At 47.7% G+C, this 20,029-nt stretch overlaps 1 protein-coding gene and 1 long non-coding RNA gene across 2 annotated transcripts in view; both read left to right on the forward strand.

The window, feature by feature from the left end:
* The window catches only part of XKR6 (XK related 6), a 188,274-nt gene that overhangs the window by 37,459 nt on the left and 130,786 nt on the right, over nucleotides 1-20,029 (forward strand). The gene's annotated exons all lie outside the window — the stretch shown is intronic.
* On the forward strand, nucleotides 10,975-11,320 carry LOC113999169. The gene is made up of 2 exons (XR_003544775.2): nucleotides 10,975-11,037; nucleotides 11,148-11,320. It is a non-coding gene; the product is annotated as an uncharacterized LOC113999169 (long non-coding RNA).

Here is a 20,029-nt window from a genome sequence, read left to right on the forward strand (position 1 = left end):
AATTATCCCTTTGATTTATTCATCTTTCCCGAAGTTTTTTTCCCATTAGTGAAAGGTGGCTGCATGTGCCTGTCTCCTGTTCTGAGCAGGATGCTGTGTTGCTCTTACATCCTTCTGCATCCCCCTGCACATCATTCTCCAGTTCTTGAGCATTCCCTGTTAACATTCCTGCCTGGGAATGTGTGAGTTTGTACAGTTAATATCACAGCTGAAGTGCACTGTGAGATGAGACAGTTTAGAAAAAGGAGGATAAAAGTCTCATTTCATGAAAATGAATCTTGTGAAACCGCATCTGTAACCTCTGAAGTGACCAAGAGTTCTCCTGGAGAGATGGATTCTGTGAAATGGCACGGCTAAGACACAGAGGGGAATCTCTCTCCTGGCTCCAGGGCGTTAAAACTCATCCCCTGATCTTGGTACCATCTCAGAGATGGTAACAGCTCTTGATGGGTCAAGAGCTGGCACATAATTTCAAGCCCCCGGTTGTGCTGGGTTTAACACAGGTTTGGTTTGGCAGGGACTGAACTGATGCACTGGGATGGACCCTGCGGGTGGACGTCGGTCCAGCATCTGAGACAGTCCCTGCAGTGGTGACATAAAACCCAAGGGAAGCAGCCAGACCTCCCCCAAAGGAGAAAGCAGACCCTGGTTCAGCTCTGTCAGTGCTGCTGATGCTGCAGATGGTCTGCAGGGTGGTTTTGGCAGAGCCAAGTTTGGCACAGGAGCAGCATCACCTTCCTGTGAGGAGAGGCTGAGGGAGCTGGGGGGACCTTCTGGCTCTGCAAGTCCCTGACAGGAGGGGGGAGCCAGGAGGATATCGGGCTCTGCTCCCAGGGAACAAGGGACAGGAGAAGAGGACAGAGCCTCAAGCTGTGCCAGGGGAGGTTTAAGTAGGATACCAGGAAGAATTTCTTCACTGAAAGGGTGATTAGATACTGGAATGTGCTGCCCAGGGGAGTCCCCATCCCTGGAGGTGTCCGAGGAAAGACTGGACATGGCACTCAGTGCTCTGGTCTAGTTGACCAGGTGGTGTTCCATCATAGGGTGGACTCAATGATCTCAGAGGCCTTTTCCATCCTAATTGATTCTGTGATTCCTTGATTAAACCTTGGCACAACCCATCTCTGTGAGCTGTTGCCTTAGGTCCTGCCCCCAGAGTTCCTAATCTGGGGCAGGCAGCGGTGAATGAGGCCGTAGTACCACGGTGCTGCTTTTCAGCAGCAGCAGATTCGGGTGAAGTTTGGCCACAGCAGCTGTTCCAGGGCAGAGCAGGTGGAAAACGCCAAACCTTGCATGACTTGAGAAAAGATGTTCTCACTCTGCTCACCAAGGAGCGTACCAAGTCGAATTGTGGAATATCCTGAGCTGGAAGGGACCACAAAGATCACTGAGTCCAACTCCTGGCCCTGCACAGACACCCCAACAATCCCACCCTGTCCCTGAGAGCGCTGTCCAAACACTCCTTGAGCTCTGGAAGCCTTGGGGCTTTGAATTGCTGAGGAGACTCTTTATGTGATTTGATGATTCCAAATGGGTTAAAAAGGCGTTTTGCCTTTGCTTGTAGCACAGAAGCAAGTTAGGAACAAATTCCTCCAGCTTCTCTTCCAGGCTGAAGGCAGTTTCTAGTAATTGTCCTCCGCAGAGGGAAGCAGGAGTGGCTTAATGGACTTGTCCCTTTGCCATCTCCTGAAGGGTTTTGATCCCACATCATCCAAGGTGGGCCCCTGGTCTGATATCACAGAATGGTTTGGGTTGGAAGGATCATTTAGTCCAACCCCCTGCCATGGGGAGGGACACCTCCCACTATCCCAGGTTGCTCCAAGCCCTGTCCAACCTGGCCTTGAACATTCCCAGGGATGGGGCAGCCACAGCTTCTCTGGGCAACCTGTGCCAGGGCCTCCCCACCCTCACAGGGAAGAATTTCTTCCTAAAATGTCTGATCTATACCTACCCCCTTTCACTTTGTTTATCTGACATGGATTAATGCCCCAGGAAGGCACATCAATTACACCAAAAAGTCTTCCCATATCACCTCATCCCCAGCATAATTTAGATGAAGATTTGATGGTACCAATAATAGCAGGAGGTTTTAAACTCCAAGCGTTGAAAAACATGGTTTGAGGTGGGATCAGGGAAGAGTTTTGCAGGAACTTAAGTAAATGGTTTTATGAAGAAAAAGAATGACCAGTAGAGCTTTCTAGTCTTATGTCTTGGTGCATTTTCCAGTATTCCAGTAAAGTTCCAGCTCAACCTGACTCACCAGCTGATGTCCAGTGTCTACTGTTACTCTGGGATGGGGGGATTTACAGCTGGGGAGATTTTTCTCCTGCATTTTTTCCCAGGAGAAAAAAAACAAAACAAAGCAAGGCAGCTCTGTGCTGGTGAGAATATGAACGTGCTCATTGACAGCTTCATTTAGTGTTTATAAACATCAGGGATCACAGGAATGTTGTAACTTCAGGTTAGTGATTTTTATTTTTATAAAAAAACCTGCAGTTGAGGCACTTTGAGGCTTCTGAAACAGCCAAGAAAACATTTGTAAGTTTGTAGGAAATCTGTGTCACGCTTCTCAAGTTTATAGCTGGGGGTGGGATTAGAAGTGTCAACTTATCTCCAGGAACTAAAACATCCTGATTGTATCACATGGAATCAGCTTCCAAAACTCATTCCTGCACGGAGAAACCCAGTCAAATAAAATTGGCCACTTTTAAAGAAGGACTTTGAAGCTTTGTGACCACTGGCATTTGTGTCAAACCAGGGTTATTTACAGGCTGCTGTGAAGGGTCTTAACTAATCATTGCCAGCACTATCCAGTTTTTCATGCTTAGAGAGAAGAACTATCAAAGCCTTGAGTTTTGAGTGGGGTCAAAGGGGTTTTTCACTCGGAGGCATCATATTATGATCTCTGCTAGAGGCACAACAGAGCAGTGGGGTTCATTTTGTTTTCAATATGCAAAAAAAAAAAAAAAAAAAGGAATATTCAGGAGGTGGAAGCAGAGTCTGGAGGTTAGAAACACCATCCAGGAGTGTTGGGTTTGTGTTGGGAAAGCCAGAGCTCACCTAGAGCTCATGGTCTCAAGGGATGTGAAGGACAGCAAGATATGTTTAAAAGTCGTGTAGATGTGGCACCTGGGATGTGGTTTAGCACTGGGCTTGGCAGTGCTGGTTAGATGGTTGGACTTGGTGATCTTAGAGGGCTTTTCCAACCTAAGTGATTCCATGAACATCTACTCCTGTGTTTTGGCCTGTGTGATTAGCAAAGGTGTTAGAGACACAGAGCAACATCAGCAGCACCAAAGGGTTGAGTCAGGGAGTGCCTGCAGATCCATGAGACTCGGTGGGTTCCATCTGGAGGTGCTGAGAGGTGGCTGATGTTATAGCAAGGCCACTCTGAAAATCCATGGAAAGTGGAGAAGGCCCTCAGAGATGGGAGAAAGGCAAATATTGTACCCATATTCCTCAGTCCACAAGGGCAATCCAAGGAGCTATAGGGCAGTCAGCTCCATTTGGACCCCTGGGGACAAATTTCTTGGGACAATTTTCTAGGCATATGCAGGGAAAGAAGGGGCTTGGGAACAGTCAGCATGGATTTACCAAGTGGAAATGAGGCCTGACCAACCTGAGGATCTTGTAGGTTAAAGTGACTGGATTTGTGGGTGAGGGGAGGACAGTGGGTGGCAGCAACAACAACCTGGGATGGTGGAAGGTGTCCCTGCCCATGGCAGGGGTTGGAACAGGATGAGCTTTAAGGTCCCTTCAAACCCAAATCCTTCTGGGATTCTGTTCCATGATTTACCTTGACTGTAGCTTTCTAAACTGTCTCCCACTGTATGTAAGATGGGATGTTACAGCCAGAGCTGGAGAACCATTTTCCAGGAAGGAATTGTTCCTAATTTCCATTCTAAATCTCTCCTGGCACAACTTGAGACTGTTTCCTCTCATCCTGTCCTTTGTTCCCTGGGAGCAGAGCCCGACCTCCCCCCCCTGGCTCCTTCCTCCTGTCAGGGAGCCAACAGATCCCCCCTGAGCCTCCTTTTCTCCAGGCTGAGCCCCCCCAGCTCCCTCAGCCGCTCCTGCTGCTCCAGCCCCTTCCCCAACTCCGTTCCCTTCCCTGGACAAGTGAATCCACCAACGTCCCAGGCTCTTTAAGCAGCACAACTTGTAGGCAGAGGGAAGTGACTTGACCTCGTTTGCTTGGGATCCACAAAATCCTTCATCCAGTTTTGTGCCCCTCCCTCACCAAAGCAGAGGGAGTTCATCAACAGATTGACAGTGTGGGGTTTTTTGGGGGGGGCAAAAAGCATTTCCCTGTAATCTGCATGTATTTTCCATAAGATCTTAGATGCTATGATAAAAAATAAGGTAGATGAAGTGGCTCATCCTCTCTGTGTCATGTCAGGAGTGGTGGATGCGTGTTTAGGAGGCAAAGCCAGACTAGGAGCTGAGCAAATCGACAACTTACCCTTCCCAGAGCGATGCGAGGGGTTTTTTCACTGCTGAGTTAAGGCTGAGAACAAGGAGCATGTGTTCTCCCTGAGCAGGGCTGGGGCTGTTGGCAAAACTGTTACAAAACATGTAACAAAACTACGGAGTGGGTTGAACTTCCCAGGTTTTACGTTTGTAGGAAGAGGCAGTTGAGATTTTTTTTTCCCCCCACCAGCAACAGATTGCAGCGAATCCGAATTATGTGGCTGCCATCTGCTTCCAAACAGGCTTGGAAAACACAGGCCAGCCCTCCCCAGCATGGGTGAGGAGGGTGGTGGGGAGTGTTTACAAGTCTGTGTTTACGGGATTTGGGATTAATGTGCTGCTTTCTTATTTTTAGACAGAGCAAAATTGAATTAAACAGTGAGTTAAACACTCAGTGCCACCAGCTCTCAGCATCGCAGTGTAATTTAAAAAAATGAGCTTCTGAAACCTTTCTCTACCAAAATATTGTGAAACCACCCCACCCAGTTTGGTAGGATAATCCTGGAATGTGTATTTTGACATTTTTTTCTGCTTTCAGTCCATTATAACAGGCTTAGATGCCACATTCTGGAGTCTCAGTGGTGAAGCAGAATCCCTCAAAAAAAAAAGGAGAATTATAGAATCATAGAATGTTAAGGAGTTGGAAGATCATCCAGTGCCAACCCCCTCTGCCTTGGGTGGGGACACCTCCCACTAAACCAGGTTGGTCAAAGGCTTTATCCAGCCTGGCTTTGGACAATGCCGGGGTTGGGGCATCCACAACCTCCCCGGGCAACCTGTGCCAGTGTCTCACCACCCTCACAGAATAAGGTAGAGAATATTAGTAGAGAATAAGGTTTTATGGACTGTAAGGCTGGAAAACTGTGATTTCTGGGGTAGGATGTTCATGTCACCATCCCTGAAAGTATTCAAGAAACATGATGTGGCACTTGAGGACACGGTTTAGCGGTGAACATGGTGTTGGTGCTGGGTCAATGGTTGTACTTGGGGATCTTAGAGGTCTTTTCCAAGCTGATTCTATGATTCTGTGATTCCCTGATTCTATGACTTAGATGTGAGACATTCCAGAGGCAATAAATCACAGGATGACTTGAACTCGCACCGCTGCTGTCGGGACATGTTGTGTATGAGCTGCACAGGTACATCTTCTGTTTTTAGTTTTATGTGTTTAAAAAAAAAACAACATGAAAAAAACTGATATTAACAGTAAGGTAAAATGATATTAACAGTAACTCCAGGTTCTGGAGTGAGCACCTTTGGGAAGACATCAGAACAAGGTCCTTGTGCCAGGCTATTCCTTCTGCCCCAGTCTCCTGCATCCCTGCCAGCCCATCGTTGTTGGGGGCTTTTGGGGTGACACTGTCCCACAAGGGGTGAGTTGTCAGGTGGTGACCCTGGTCAGTGCAGACTGGAGGTGTCACTCAGTCTGCAGAATGCCCTGGGAAGCCAAAGGAATAACGGGCCTGAAGTCAAGTGATGTGACCTGTGATGGATCAGGATACTCCATGAAGGAGCAGAGTTCCTCGCCTGGTTATTCCACTTGACTTGGCTGATTTAACTGATTTCACCTGATTTCACACAGAGGGACTTGGCTTTTTTCACTCTGAGGGCCTTTTCTCAGCTGTGGGGATGAATCCAAGAGCTTCCCCAGCAGCAGGTGGGCTGGGAGATAGATTTTTATTCCAGTGAAGGTGCAGACACAGTAAAAGGAATTTTTGGGTGATTCATTTATTGGGCATTTCCATGTTTTCCCGTGCCTGGTTTTTATTGTCTCCTGTGATGCTGCAGCTCCCAGGTGCTGCTCAAAAGAGAGCTTAGCAACTCAGGCACACACAGAAAGCAGCACTTGCACAAGGCACGAGGCAACGAAACATCTGCACTCCCTGTTTCCTTTAGTTCTTAACTGGAAATCTTCAGCTGGATCATCCTTTTCACTCCAGCTCGTTCACGCCGCTGTTAGAGGAGATGTGGGTGTAATTTATGCTCACATTTACGCTGCTGGGGTGGTTTAAAGTGGGAAGTGAGAATCAGCCCTTCGGTTTTTGGTGGTTTCTTTGTGTTCTAACAACAGATGCACAGCTGGATGCAGTAGCCTTTGACCAAGCCCTGGAGCATCTCCTCATTACTCTTAATTCACAGCAGTGCCCGGGAGACCTGTTGCGAATAAGTCACCGGAGGATAAAGAACAGCAGAGCTCTCAGAGCTGCTTTGTTCTTTTATTTGATAATTACGGTTTTGTTTTTCATTATTTAAGCTGGTTTAGTCTGTGTTGTGTCATCCTGGGTGTGTGTACTGTTATGGATGGGACAGCTCAGCTGGGGAGGGAGGGATTCCTGGATTCCTGCTCAGAGCACACTCGGATTTACTGATTTGCTTGTGTGACCTTTGGACACAGAAGGGGGTTGATAAATCTCTGCTGACAAGCGAGGAGGCAACACCACTTCAGGAGGCATCACCACTTGGAATTTGCAAATGCAAACCAGCAGCAATTAGGGAAGAGTGACTTTGTGTATTCCAGCTCTAGGAATTTATCTAAGGGAAGATGCATTTGGTGCAAGGTGTTGACGAGGAAGGTTATGTTTTTGCCAGGTTCCTGGAAAGCTCTTTTTAATAAATTGCTGATCTTTGGAGACCTGTAAAAAATACCATGGATTGCCTTTTATCAGCCTATAATGTGCTTTCATCACTCCAGAGAAGTATGTGAGAGTGATACCCAGTTGGTCCCTGGAGGAAGCAGAGGAGACACTGCTAAAGGCTCCAGATTTCTGGCATTGGAATGGAGCTTAAATTTCCTTGTTAGCACAAATATCCCTCTAACCTGATCACCAAAGTGCTGCTGCTCGTTTCTCACACACAGAATTACTCTGCTGTAATGCTACAAGTAATTTAACTCAGTATACTGAGTCAAAAACAACTCCTGTCTGAAATGTTATGATTTATTGCTTCTCGAGGCTCTTAAGATGGAAATGACTTTCCAGGCTTGGAGCCGTAAAACATCTAAATATTATACTCTGCATTTACTGAGAGGCAAAATCTATGTGGCGTTGATGGCATTGGGATAATAAAGATGAGATCTTGAATGGCCATTTTGCAAATGTTTTCTGAGAACAACATCAAAAAAGTAACCAGGTGTTGTAACCCTGCCTTAGAATCACAGAATGGTTTGGGTTGGAAGGGACCTTAAAGTTTATCCCATTCCAACCCCCTGCCATGGGCAGGGACACCTTCCACTAGACCAGGTTGCTGCAAACTCCCTCCATCCTGGCCTTGAACACTCCCAGGAATGAGGAGTCCACAACCTCGCTGGGCAACTTAACTCTGGGAAAACTTCTGAAGCAGTTTGCTCAGGAATTTGGATTTTTAAACTCTCACCTCCTTAATTCTCAAATCCTGTGCAACATGCACCGGTGCTTAAGGAATAAAATAAGATTAGACAATGATTTCTTAGTTTAATCTACCATTTGAAAAAAAAAATTGGTAACACTAGAGTTCTTAAATTGTTCCTCTGCTTTCATTACCAGGGATGAAATGCGATTGGTATGTGATGTGTAAACCTGTGGAATACCCACTTGGGCAGTGAGAGAATGAAGGTCACACAACTGTCACTGGAGTGGATTGAGTGCCAGGGAGTGGATTGAAATTAAAGGAGTGCTGGTTGCATTGTTGGTGGCACATGGACAGACACGCTCTCTGCTCCAGAGCAGGAGGAATGCAGCCTGTGCTTTTGCATTTCCACTTCCCACTGACACACTCCAGCCCTGTTCCATCCGTGCATCATTACCTTGGGCTGGTCCAACATTGTCCATCTGAGTGTGTTGTTTTCAGAGACTTCTAATGGTTGCATCTAGTTCCTGTGACACCTCACAGAATCATGGAATGCTTTGGTTGGGAAGGGACCTTAACTATCTTCTAGTTCCAAGCCCCTACCAGGGCAGGGACACCTTCCACTATTCCAGGTTGCTCCAAGCCCCATCCAAGCTGGCTTTGGACACTCCCAGGGATGGGGCAGCCACAGCTTCTCTGGGCAACCTGTGCCAGGGCCTCCCCACCCTCACAGGGAAGAATTTCTTCCTAATACCCATGTAACCCTGCCCTCTGCCACTTTGATACCATTCCCCCTTGTCCTGTCCCTCCAGACCTGTGTAAAAAAAACCACCCACCAGTGTTTTTACGGGTGGGGATCTGCCAGGATCTCCAGAGGGTTCCAGCTGAGCTCTGAGCAAGGCTGTGTGTTCCTCAGCTCCTGGAGCATCTCTGGGTTGGGCCCACAGCTGGTTAAGCAACTGCTGCTGGTTTAGAGGTGGCATTTTGCCCTGTAATCAGCAGACACATCCTCTTCTTCCTTCTCCCCAGGTCAGAGCTGGTTTTTGACAGCTCCCATGAAGCAACTGAGACCCTCTGTCTTGCTCTTCTCTATACAGGAAGGTCCATTGCAACCATCCATCTGCCAGCAAACCCTGTGCCTTGCCAGCCAACTCTGGGGCTCACCAATGTGCACCTACATTTTTATTTAACATTTTAGCTTCTATGGCCAAGTGGAGCTGAACTGGTGTTTGCCTCCAAGGCCAGTTTGTTCCCCTTCTCCTTCCAGTCACTACTTAACTGGCTCTAAAAACTGCTGACAGTTGTTTTAGGAGCTGGTTTTCGGGTCGGGCCTTTTGTAACTCTGCAGCAGGAGGAGGATATTGTTAGAAACCAGAGGAATGGAAGGGCTGCTGTTGCTCCAGGCAGGAGGAGAGGGTGCTTCACTGCTGGAGAATCATACTTTCACTTTGAAGTGCTTCTCCTGCTCCTTCTGTGAAGGCACTCAAAGCCCCTTTGGCAGCACTCCAGCTGCCAGGGTGAGGTGTGTTATTGGGAGCAGGGCAGGAAAACAGGAGGAGTTTGTAACAGAGGTCATAGAATCATAGACCAGAATGATTTGGGTTGGAAGGGACCTTAAAGCTCACTTTATTCCAACCCCCTGCCATGGGCAGGGACACCTTCCACTAGCCCAGGTTGCTCCAAGCTCCATCCAAGCTGGCCTTGGACACTTCCAGGGATCCAGGGGCAGCCACAGCTTCTCTGGGCAACCTGTGCCAGGGCCTCCCCACCCTCACAGGGAAGAATTCCTTCCTAATATCCCATCTAATCCCTGTCAGTTGGAAGCCATTCCCCCTTGTCCTGTCCTTCCATCCCTTGTCCCAAGTCCCTCTCCAGCCCTCCTGGAGCCCCTTTAGGCACTGGAAGGGGCTCTCAGGTCTCCCTGGATCCTTCTCTTCTCCAGGTGAGCACCCCCAACTCTCCCAGCCTGGCTCCAGAGCAGAGGGGCTCCAGGCCCCTGAAGTGACTTGTCACCTAGAAACCCAGTGTGCTGGGGGAGATAATGAATGGCAGAACTTTTGCCAGGTACTTTGGGAAAATAGCAAGGAGATTATAGAGGGGAGTATTCCCACAATGAACACGCTGTGGCAGGGATTTATTTTTTCCCACTGAGGTGTAAAAGCAGGAGGTGTGTGAGCGCTGATTACTGAGAGGAGCGAGTTTCAAACACTCCCCTAATTTAGCACCTCCTGAAATAGCTCCGAGCCCCTTAAATGAACGACATTGCTGAGAGTCTTTCTGTCTGAGCACACCGGGAAAGCAGTGGATTCTCCTGTTTGCAGGGAGACTGAAGAGCCTGAACAAAGGAGGGCATTACGTGCTCAGCAGCGAACAAAAATACCTCCCAGCCCACAAGGAGTAGCAGTGAATGGTGTGCTGGGAAAAGAGGGCAAGTGCTCCTGCTTTGTGGTCCCCAGCCCTGTCCTCAGGAGGTCACGTCAGGCGAAAGCTGCCGGTGCATGGAGGCAGCTCAGGTACAGCTTTTTAGAAGGGCACAGAGTGAAAAATGAGCAAGAAGAAGGATTAACTTGGCTCTGCCTGGCAAGCAGGACCAGAGCCCTCACTGGGGGGAGCACGGAGGAAGGTTGGGTTTAAATTTTGGCAACCACAGAAAGGTGAAGCAGCATCTGGCTTGTCTCTTTTGGCACTTTCAGATCAAACGCAGCGTGCCTGAGTGTGACCTCGTTCCTTATCCTGCACCACACGGGCTCTGTGTGTGTTCTGATGGGATCTTTCACCGCATCCCATGCAAAACTTGGTTGAATATTCCGAGATCCTGGACCGCTTCCATCCCTTGGCATCGTAGTGTTTCAGCAAGCACCAATTTTCTTGTTTTTCCCCCGTGCAATTGGAGAGCCGAAATCTGTGATGAATATATTAGTGTTCATTGAATTACAGAACAGACATTTAGCATTTTTCCTGAAGGATCCTAAAATGCTTTACAGGCGCTTTAATGTATCACCACCCAAATGCAGCCGCTTTTCATGCTTAGATTTAATTCAAGATGGAGGGAGAGAATTTGCTCTGTTATGTCACAGAATCACAGAACGGTTTGGGTTGGAAGGAACCCTAAAGCTCATCTCATTCCAAACCCCTGCTGTGGGCAGGGAACTTTCCACTAAACCAGGTTGCTCCAAGCCTCATCCAGCCTGGCCTTGAACACTTCCAGGGATATCCCAAAGTTTCTTTACAGGAGGACAGATTGTGAGTATTACAAAACAGAGGAGATGGCTACAAGTGCACCCAATCCCCCTCTTACATTGCTGCTGGCCTCAGGCTGAGAAGTGGCACCTCGTGTGATTTCTTTTATCCAGGATCCAGCTGCATCATTGGGATTTGGAGGTGCAAGACAAGATCCCTGGCTCTTTATGAACCAGCTGGATGCCCCATCGTGTGTTACTGGGAGTTTCCATCCTCCTTTTCTCCTGAAATGAAAAACCCTCCAAATATTCAGGATGAAAGCCAATAAATTAGTCATCTATTCTTAGACTCGTTAAGGCTCTGTAATTGGGTGTAGGCACTTCTTCCACTCTCCCAGCACTGTCTCACTCCTGAGCCAAGATTCATTTCCACAGGCAAGTGCTCCGCTCTCTTTCCTCACGGATAACGGGTGTGTGAAGAGTCCCTGTAGCTCATCTCTCCTGGAAAGCAGCTCCTACCTTCCTTCAACAACTCCCAGGGATGGCTTTGCTCACTGATGCTCCTGTTGCTCCAGCCCTGAGCAGGGATTGTTAATCAAAGCCACAACCAGCCTCTTGCAGGTCTTTTGTTTCCCAGACTGGTGTTCTGTGGTTTCCTCTTCCTCTGATTTTTTTCCTGTTTCCATTTGAAGGCTCCTGCTCCATCTTCCCCTTTCTTTAAGATTTATTTATGCATTTTTTTCCCTCTTTTGATCAAAACAATCTCCAGCCCCTGCCAGGATCGGGATCTCTCTGAGTGTTTTCAAATGCACAGCAAGACAGATTTGGTCCTAAAGAGACCTGACTTGTAATTTGCACTCAGTGGAAGTCCTTGAAATGCAAAAGCTGCCTACAGTGTTTGTACTGGATGTTAAATAGCCTGGACACCAGGCTGGAAAAGGTGAAACACCACTTTTAGAGGGCTGGAACAGCTGAAATCTCCCCCTGAGTCTACAATCATGGCAGTGTCCGAAGAACCTGGCACAGGTTGCCCAGAGAAGCTGTGGCTACCCCATCCCTGGAAATGTCCAAGGGCAGCTTGGGCAGGGCTTGGAGCAACCTGGGCTAGTGGAAAGTGTCCCTGCCCATGGCAGGAGAGTGGAACTGGATGATCTTTCAGGTCCCTTCCAACACAAACCATTCTGGGATTCTGTGGTTGGTAGCAGAGTGAACTCCTGACTGCAATTAAAAACCAAAATAACCTGAGGCAGAAGGACAAAATTCAAGTTTGTGGTACCCCAGGAGGTTTGAGATAACTCTTAAGTTTCCTGGTGGATACCATGATTCCTGCAGCCCAGATGGAATCACTACAGAGCTGTCAAGGAAAGAGGAGGGCATGAAGGAGCCAGAGGATAATGCTCCAGCATCTTGGAGATGCTCACCTTTGGAGGAGCCTTCAGGCAAACAATTCACTAATTTTTAGCATCAAATTTCTCTTATTTTGCAGGCTGCTGCATTTAGGGAAAGCTGCCATTGAGCAATTCCAGTTTTCTTCACAGCTCCCAAATTTTGTAAACACTGTCACTACAAAAGGCAGAACCATTGAAAGGACTCTTCCTAAAGTCACAATGTGGGAGTAAATTCACATTTAAGGTTTGGGTTCGTCTCATTTGGGCTGATCTTGTGCAAGTGTGAGACGGGGGGTCAGACCTTGATGGGGTGGTGCTTATTTATCACCTGAGAGCAGAAATACTCCTTAAATGTGATGTATCTGGGACATGGTGGCTTTCAAGAGGGGTTTAACCATTCACAGCCCTCCCTGAGCTTTTTTGGGGACAGTTTGGATACTTTCATGTAGCCAAAGAGCATTGTAAATATTAACATGCAGTTCCAACCCCTTAAGGAAGTGTTGCTTTGAGGCTGGAATTTGTGTGTTGGAGACAGATGGGTGAACTGCTGAAGATAATCAGGGGTCAGCCGGTTAAGCCTTATTTTTTGCACAGCCTTGTTGGGGTTACAGAGTGCTCTCCTAAAGAGCATTTACTGCATAATCTTGGGAGATGAGTGTAAGGGAGCCTTTGAAGGAATTAGGGAAATTCAACTGAGACTATTTTGCATTCAAGCCAGGAGAGAGCTGTACAGGAACCTGAACATGGAAGAGATCCTCTTCTGCTCCCCCAGTGATGTTGACCCTAAAAACACATTAAAAACTCCTTTTCCACCTGCCAGGCTGATCCCTGACTTCACTGTGGCCTGACAAAGTGGAGTTGCTGTGAAATGTGCTCCAGCTTTTGGGAGGGGGGAGTTAAGATCACTGTTTTTCCAGGAGAGTGATACAAAAATGCTGACACTGCTCATTTTTTGAAGGAAAAATCCGTGTGTCACAGCCTTGTGGGAACTAATGTGGTGTCAGAGTGAGCTGGGCAGAGATGAGTTTCCTCACAGTAAGAATCTGCATCAAAATGTGAAATGATGGAAGCTGGAGAAATCAGGCTGGAAAAACAGCTCTTTGGTGTTCCCCCAGCTAATGCCGGGATCGTGATCCTCGGAGTGTGGAGTGCAGTGTCCCAGCAGGGCAGCACTTACAGCCTGTCTGCCTGGAAGACCCTGTGGCATCTGTGACAGAACCACAGAGGTGCTGATTTGCTCCTTACCTCTGCTGGGGATAAGCAAATGGCACATTAATAGAGGCTTGGAGGAGTAGTTTGTGCTCTGGAGGGCTGCACTGAGGAAAATGTTCCCTTAGGAAAGGGTTTCAGGGTGTTTAGGTGTCAGATCAGGCTTAGGAGGAGTAACTTCAGCAGTGTGGACTATCCTGATCATGGGATAGCTGTGTGGAACTGTACAAGGGGAGGAATCATCTCCTGAAGAAAGCAAATGACAGGAAGGATTTAACTTTGCTTTCCTAGAAGTGATGCTGTTGCTCCCAGAGGAGCTGGGATGCAGGAAGAGATGTCCAGAACAGACCCCATGGCTCAGGGTGGAGCTGCACAGTTGTCCCCATCCCTGGATCCAGAACAAATCTGACGGTCCTGCTGCCATTTATTTTCCCATAAAAATGGAGCCATCTCCATGAAGACAGGCTGGGAGAGCTGGGGGTGTCCAACCTGGAGAACAGAAGGCTCCAGGGAGACCTTCCAGTACCTGAAGGGGCTCCATGGGAGCTGGAGAGGGATTTTGGACCAGAGATGGAGGGACAGAACAAGGGGGAATGGCTTCCCACTGCCAGAGGGCAGGGCTAGATGGGGTATTGGGAAGGAATTCTTGGCTGTGACATAATAACTGATGTGTTGGTGGCATTCCTAGATGTGTTTGCAGAGGATCCCTGTTTAATAGGACATCCAGAAGTAGGTGTGTTTCTCTGGATGTTCTTGGGATAGATCTCCTTATTCTGAATTCTCATAATATGAGTGACCAAAAAACCAGACAAACCCCAAGTGCTGGTTTGGTTTTACTGTTTGTTACCCTGAAATTCCTTGCTGGGATACTGGCCTGACCTCAGCAGTTGGACTTGATGATCCTAAAGGTCTTTCCCAACCTTAACAATTCTATGATTCCATGATTCTCTGTAATGCTTGTGAACTGGAGAAAAAAATCTGTTAAAATTGGCATGTTCAGTAGCCAGCAATATCCAAAAAGCCCTTTTGCTCCTCTCAGGTTACTTTTGTGTATCCAAAGAACCTGATTTGAGCCATGGATTTGATGCAGAAGATGCTGATATGCTGCTGGAGGTCCTTCACATTCCCATGCCTTGGCTTCCCCACACCTTTCCTCAAAAGCCTCTCTAACCCCCTGGAACACCCCTTGGCACAGGGTAGCCCTGCTGCTGGATCCCCCTCTGGAAGCTGCTCTAATATTAACCCTGAGCAGCTAATTTTGTCCTTTCTGAGTTTAATTTAGACTTTCACAGAGCTCTCCCTTGACCTCAGGAGTTCAGGGGAAGCTCTGTAGAGGAGTGGCTGTCTGTCTTCCCTGGCATGTGTTGTTCCCAAACCAGGTTTATCACCAGCCTTTCCCAGATTTCCATTAAAAGCACTGATGTCCTGGTGTGTAATATTCTGGATAAATCCAGCTGTATTAATGTCTTATCTGATTTCTCCTGTGACTTTCTTGCTACCCAGAAGAAAACCAGGGAATGACCTCCCTCTGATGTGAGTATTCTTGCCATGAGAGGGAAGAGGAGTGCGGATCATGCTTAAAATTTTCCTTTTGGAATACCAATCCAGGTTGATGGAATTGATTTGTTATTGCTCCCCAAGGCATAAACTTGTAGTGGAGGTGCTGGACATAAATAAATGCTTTAAGCAGTTTAGCTGGAAGTCTGGATCCTCACCAATCCCCCTTTTCCCTCCTCAGTCTCCATTCCTCTCTCCTGCCTGGCACCGTAATGACTCAGAGAGGTTTGTATCTATTTCCACGTGGCTGCCTTGGAGATCTTTTTCAGCCAACTTCCCTTTGGACTATCTACAAACATTAAAAGATGTTTGAAATTACTCAACCTCAACGGTGCTTGAAATCGAGCCACGTTCTGTTGTGTCAACACAGTGAGTGCTTCAAGTGCTGGTTGTGGAGGCACAAGAAAGGTTTCCAGCTCTGGTGCTGCCCACAAAGCTCCCTTATTAAGTGATGTTTCCCCACCTGGGAGCTTAAATGTGCTGCTCTGGTTGCTTGTTTGTCCATCTTCCTTTATTTTATTTGCATTCTGTGATCAATGAACAGCTTGAAACAGTCCCTTCAAGACCTACTGCAAGATTTCCAACCCCCTGCCATGGGCAAGGGCACTTTCCACTATCTCAGGTTGCTCCAAGCCCCATCCATCCTGGCCTTGGACACTTCCAGGGATCCAGGGGCAGCCACAGCTTCTCTGGGCAACCTGTGCCAGGGCCTCCCCACCCTCACAGGGAGGGATTTCTTCCCAGTATCCCATCTAACCTTAGCCAGGTTCAAGGCCAGGTTGGACAGGGCTTGGAGCAACCTGGGCTAGTGGAAGGTGTCCCTGCCCATGGAATGGGGGTTGGAACTGGATGAGCTTTAATGTCCCTTCCCACCCAAACCACTGTAAGATGTTTCTGTAGTCCTGCTGACTGATAGGCTGGTTCTGTCTGGGTCATGAGGACAGGTAAATTTACTCTCTTAATTTTGAAAATGATGCATTTCAGTGTGTACAACACAGTCCCTCTGCTTTTCCTGGCTCAGGATTTCTTTCCTTCACAGCTTTGATATTTTTTTAGTAAACGTCTGCTTACAGCCCACTATAATCTGATGTCTAAAGGCATCTTTTAAGTAAAAATGAGGCTTGAGTTTATTTTTCAGGTCAGGCAGTGGCTGAGTGCTCAGTGAGCTCTGCTGATGTTGGATCAGATGGTGAAAAAAATCCTCTCTCTGCTGGTTCCACCTCCCAGCGAAAGCAGCAGATTTCCCTCTGAGGTCAAATTAAGGAAAATACTTAAAAGACCTATGATTTCACAGTAAAGTCCTGTGATAGTGTTGGAGCTGCAGAGGGGAGGTTGGTAAAGGCCTGTTTTGTTGCCTTCCAGTTGGGATGTCTCCTGAGCAGTGCTGTGAGTGCCAGACTAATGAAGCCTGGTGTCCCGGGGGCTCGGGGCTCACGCTCGGCTGCTCCGGACCCAGGAGGGAATTGCAGAGCTCTGGAAGGTTTTTCTCTCTTTTCCAGGCCTCTCCTCTGTGCAGATCCCGGGAAATGAGAGGTTCACACTATTGCCTTTCCCAAGGATGAGAGTAAAGAAGGCCCCACTGCCCCCATTCAGCATCAGGGTGAACTTTCGTGGCTCCAGCGGATTTTAAGCATTTATATTCCATGGAAACTCAGGGTCTAGGGAGTTAAATCATAAAGGGGGGGCTGAGGGACCAGGGGGGCTCAACCTGGAGAAAAGGAGGCTCAGGAGAGACCTTCTTACTCTCTCCAACTCCCTGACAGGAGGGGGGAGCCAGGTGGGGATTGTTTTCTTCTCCCAAGCAACAAGCGACAGGATGAGAGGAAACGGCCCCAAGCTGTGCCAGGGGAGGTTCAGGTTGGACATCAGGAGGAATTTCTTCATTGGAAGGGTTGTTGAACATGGGAAGGGACTGCCCAGAGTCGTGGTGGAGTCCCCATCCTTGGAGGTGTCCAGGGAATGACTGGACGTGGCACTCAGTGCTCTGGTCGGGGGGACAGGGTGGGGATTGGGCACAGGTTGGAATTGATGATCCTGGAGGTCTTTTCCAGCTCAGAGGATTCTGTGATTCTGTGAAGAAGGGTAGGAAGGGTCTCAGCTGCAGGGAGGACACAAGGTCATGTTTCCATGGGTGTCTCTAGTCATGGACACTGGGCCTGAGCCCCAAATTGGCTGTTAGAGGGCAGAGGGAAGAGACACCCTGAAGGTTCCTGTTCCTCCTAAGGCTTTGTTGGGAGAGGCGATAGACTGGAAATCAGAGAGGACACATGTGGATGTGGGAAGCTGAATGAAAGGGGTGTCTGAAAAGAAATTACAGAAGTGGGTTTCGAGTGAGAACGTGGGAAGGGATGGTGCAGGCAGTGGATGGCTTTGCTTTGTGGGCAGGTTGCAAGTCTTAAATCTTAAATATTTGACTTCCCAGGAGATGTTTGAGGATAAAATAGTAGGGGAAGAGAAGAGCATGGCAGCTCAAGGTTGTTATAATATCCAGTATCACTGGCTTGTCCTAGGGGAGATGATGCCTCCTGAAAGGGGGTGAAGTTTGCAAAGGGTTTGGGAACGGTAAAAAAATTCATTAAAATGTTTGTTGAAGGACAGCAGGACTCACTCTCCCAATAATTGCAGGGATTCAGGAGAAACTTCCAAATGCAGCTTTGAAAAGAAGTATTTAGGAGAGAAAGTCCCAGACCACTGGATGTTTGCTCCAAAAGAGCTGCTTTCCAGAGGCTGGATGGGGATCCCTAGAGGTGTGTGTGTGTGCAGCAAGTGCCAGACCACTGGAGGTTTGGATGTTGTCTGCTCCCTAAGAGCTGTGTTCCAGAGGCTGGATGGAGATCCCTAGAGGGGGGGTGTGTGCATCCCTGTGTGTTTTGGAAATCATGCACATTTTTGACGTGACTTTGGTGTGATTGTCACATGTAAGGAGCTTGAGGTTCTTAGATACCTTCTGCAATGGGACAGGTGGGGATCGTGGAATTGTGGAATGTCCTGAGTTGGAAGGAACCCACAAGGATCATCCGGTCCCACTCCTGGTCCTACCCAGGACACTCCAACAACCCCCCCTGTCCCTGAGAGCATTGTCCAAACACTCCTGGAGCTCTGGCAGCCTTGGGGGCCGTGACCAGTTCCCTGGGGAGCCTGTTCCAGTGCCCGACCACCCTCTGGATGAAAAATGGATGCTCAGTTGTAACCTCATGGCTCCTAAAGATCTTTGAGCGCTCCCAGCAGCTGAGCTCCGCGTTCCCTCTCTCAGCGCGGGCGTTCCACGTGCCATCTCCATTTGGAACGTGCCATTCATCTGGAGCATTCATTAACATGGGGAATTATTTGCATATTATTAGCATTATTACATGGCAATAAAGCTGCCGCTGGTTCTCCCCTCCCTCCGTGTCTCCTTCATCACCCGCCTTTAGAACGCTCTGAATCCCATTTGTTGTGTGACAAACTGGGCTGATAAATCTCGTTACTCACTTGAATGGCTGGGAGACTTCACTGCACATTACTGAATTTGGTGAATTATGTAATAAATGCATAATTAAAATTAAACCCAGAGCCTCTCGTGGAACCTCAGAAAATGCCGTTCGTGATGAATTACGGAGAGGCGTTCACGGGGTACTGAAATTGAAACCTAATTATTTGGATTTATTTTTAATCAATATTTAATGTGCTACCTATAAGGTCCTGCAGACCCACAGCAAATCTGCTGTTGTGGCTTTGCTGGAAAGCACAGAAAGTGTGTGTAGAATAAGATGTTTGTTTTCATGGGGCTTCATATTTTAATATTTGATTACAGAAAAGGAAACTCCCCTGAGCACAAAAATTTCTTCAGCCAAGCAAAATGTCTATGAGGGGTCGGGTTTTGCCCAAATCTTTTCCCACTTGATCACCTTTGAATGTTGCCCAGAGAAATTGTGGATTCCCCATCCCTGGAAGTGTCCAAGGCCAGGTTGGAGGGGGCTTGGAGCAATCTGGCATAGTGGAAGGTGTCCCTGCCCATGGCAGGGGGTTGGAACTGGGTGATCTTTAAGGGCCCTTCCAACCCAAACCATTCCATGATGGTGCTTTATCGGAGGAGCATCAGAACAACAGGAAATAATTTACTCTAATGAAGCTCTGCTCGATTGTTCACTCATCAAATTGGCATCAAAATCACCTGAAAATCTTTCCCATGTTGTATTTCTGTTGTCCTGGTTCTTATTTCAAGGCAGCTGCCCAAACTGCTGTCAGGTCTAAACTTGAGATGTGCTAAAAAACTTCTTTTCTCTGTGCTTAAAACGGGCTTTGGAGATATTTTCTTGGGCAAGAGGCGCAGTGTTTTGAAGGCAAACAGCCTGCAAGTTTAATTTTGAAAGGTTTGTCTCTTAAGTAGGAAATTGAATAGAAGGGATTTGATTCCCTTAAATCCCCGATTCTAGAGAAAGCAGCTTGAGATCTCAGTAAGAGAATTAACACACGGGTTAAACTCACAATAAGAAGCAGGACTTGGAAAATGCCTATTCAGACGCCCGTTAAGGAAATAATAGGATTAGTTCTTGTCGTGTCAGTGTGGATTCCTCAAAGTGGGGGCTGTGTTGGTGCCCTGGCCATGAAATTGGGGACAATGCCAATAAAGATGACTTTTCTTGGAGGCAGTTCCTTTGAATGTTTAAGCTGGTGCTTGTGTACACACACAGCACAGGTAATTCAGGGTGACAAATAAGCCACTGATAATCCTCCCCCCTCCCCAAATGGGTTGTTTGGGACCGAAACCAAAAATCAGGAATACACTGTGGCAACATGTTTTAAGTTCCTGTAAACAAATTTTTATTCATTTCTATCATTTGTTGGAAGGACACCATGTATTTGCATTGTAAGTGTATATATGTGTGTGTATATATATATGTATACACTATTCTATATACT

Source organism: Pipra filicauda, unplaced genomic scaffold, assembly GCF_003945595.2.
Source record: "Pipra filicauda isolate LSUMZ 115617 unplaced genomic scaffold, ASM394559v2 scaffold132_size2486313_pilon, whole genome shotgun sequence".
NCBI lineage: Eukaryota > Metazoa > Chordata > Aves > Passeriformes > Pipridae > Pipra > Pipra filicauda.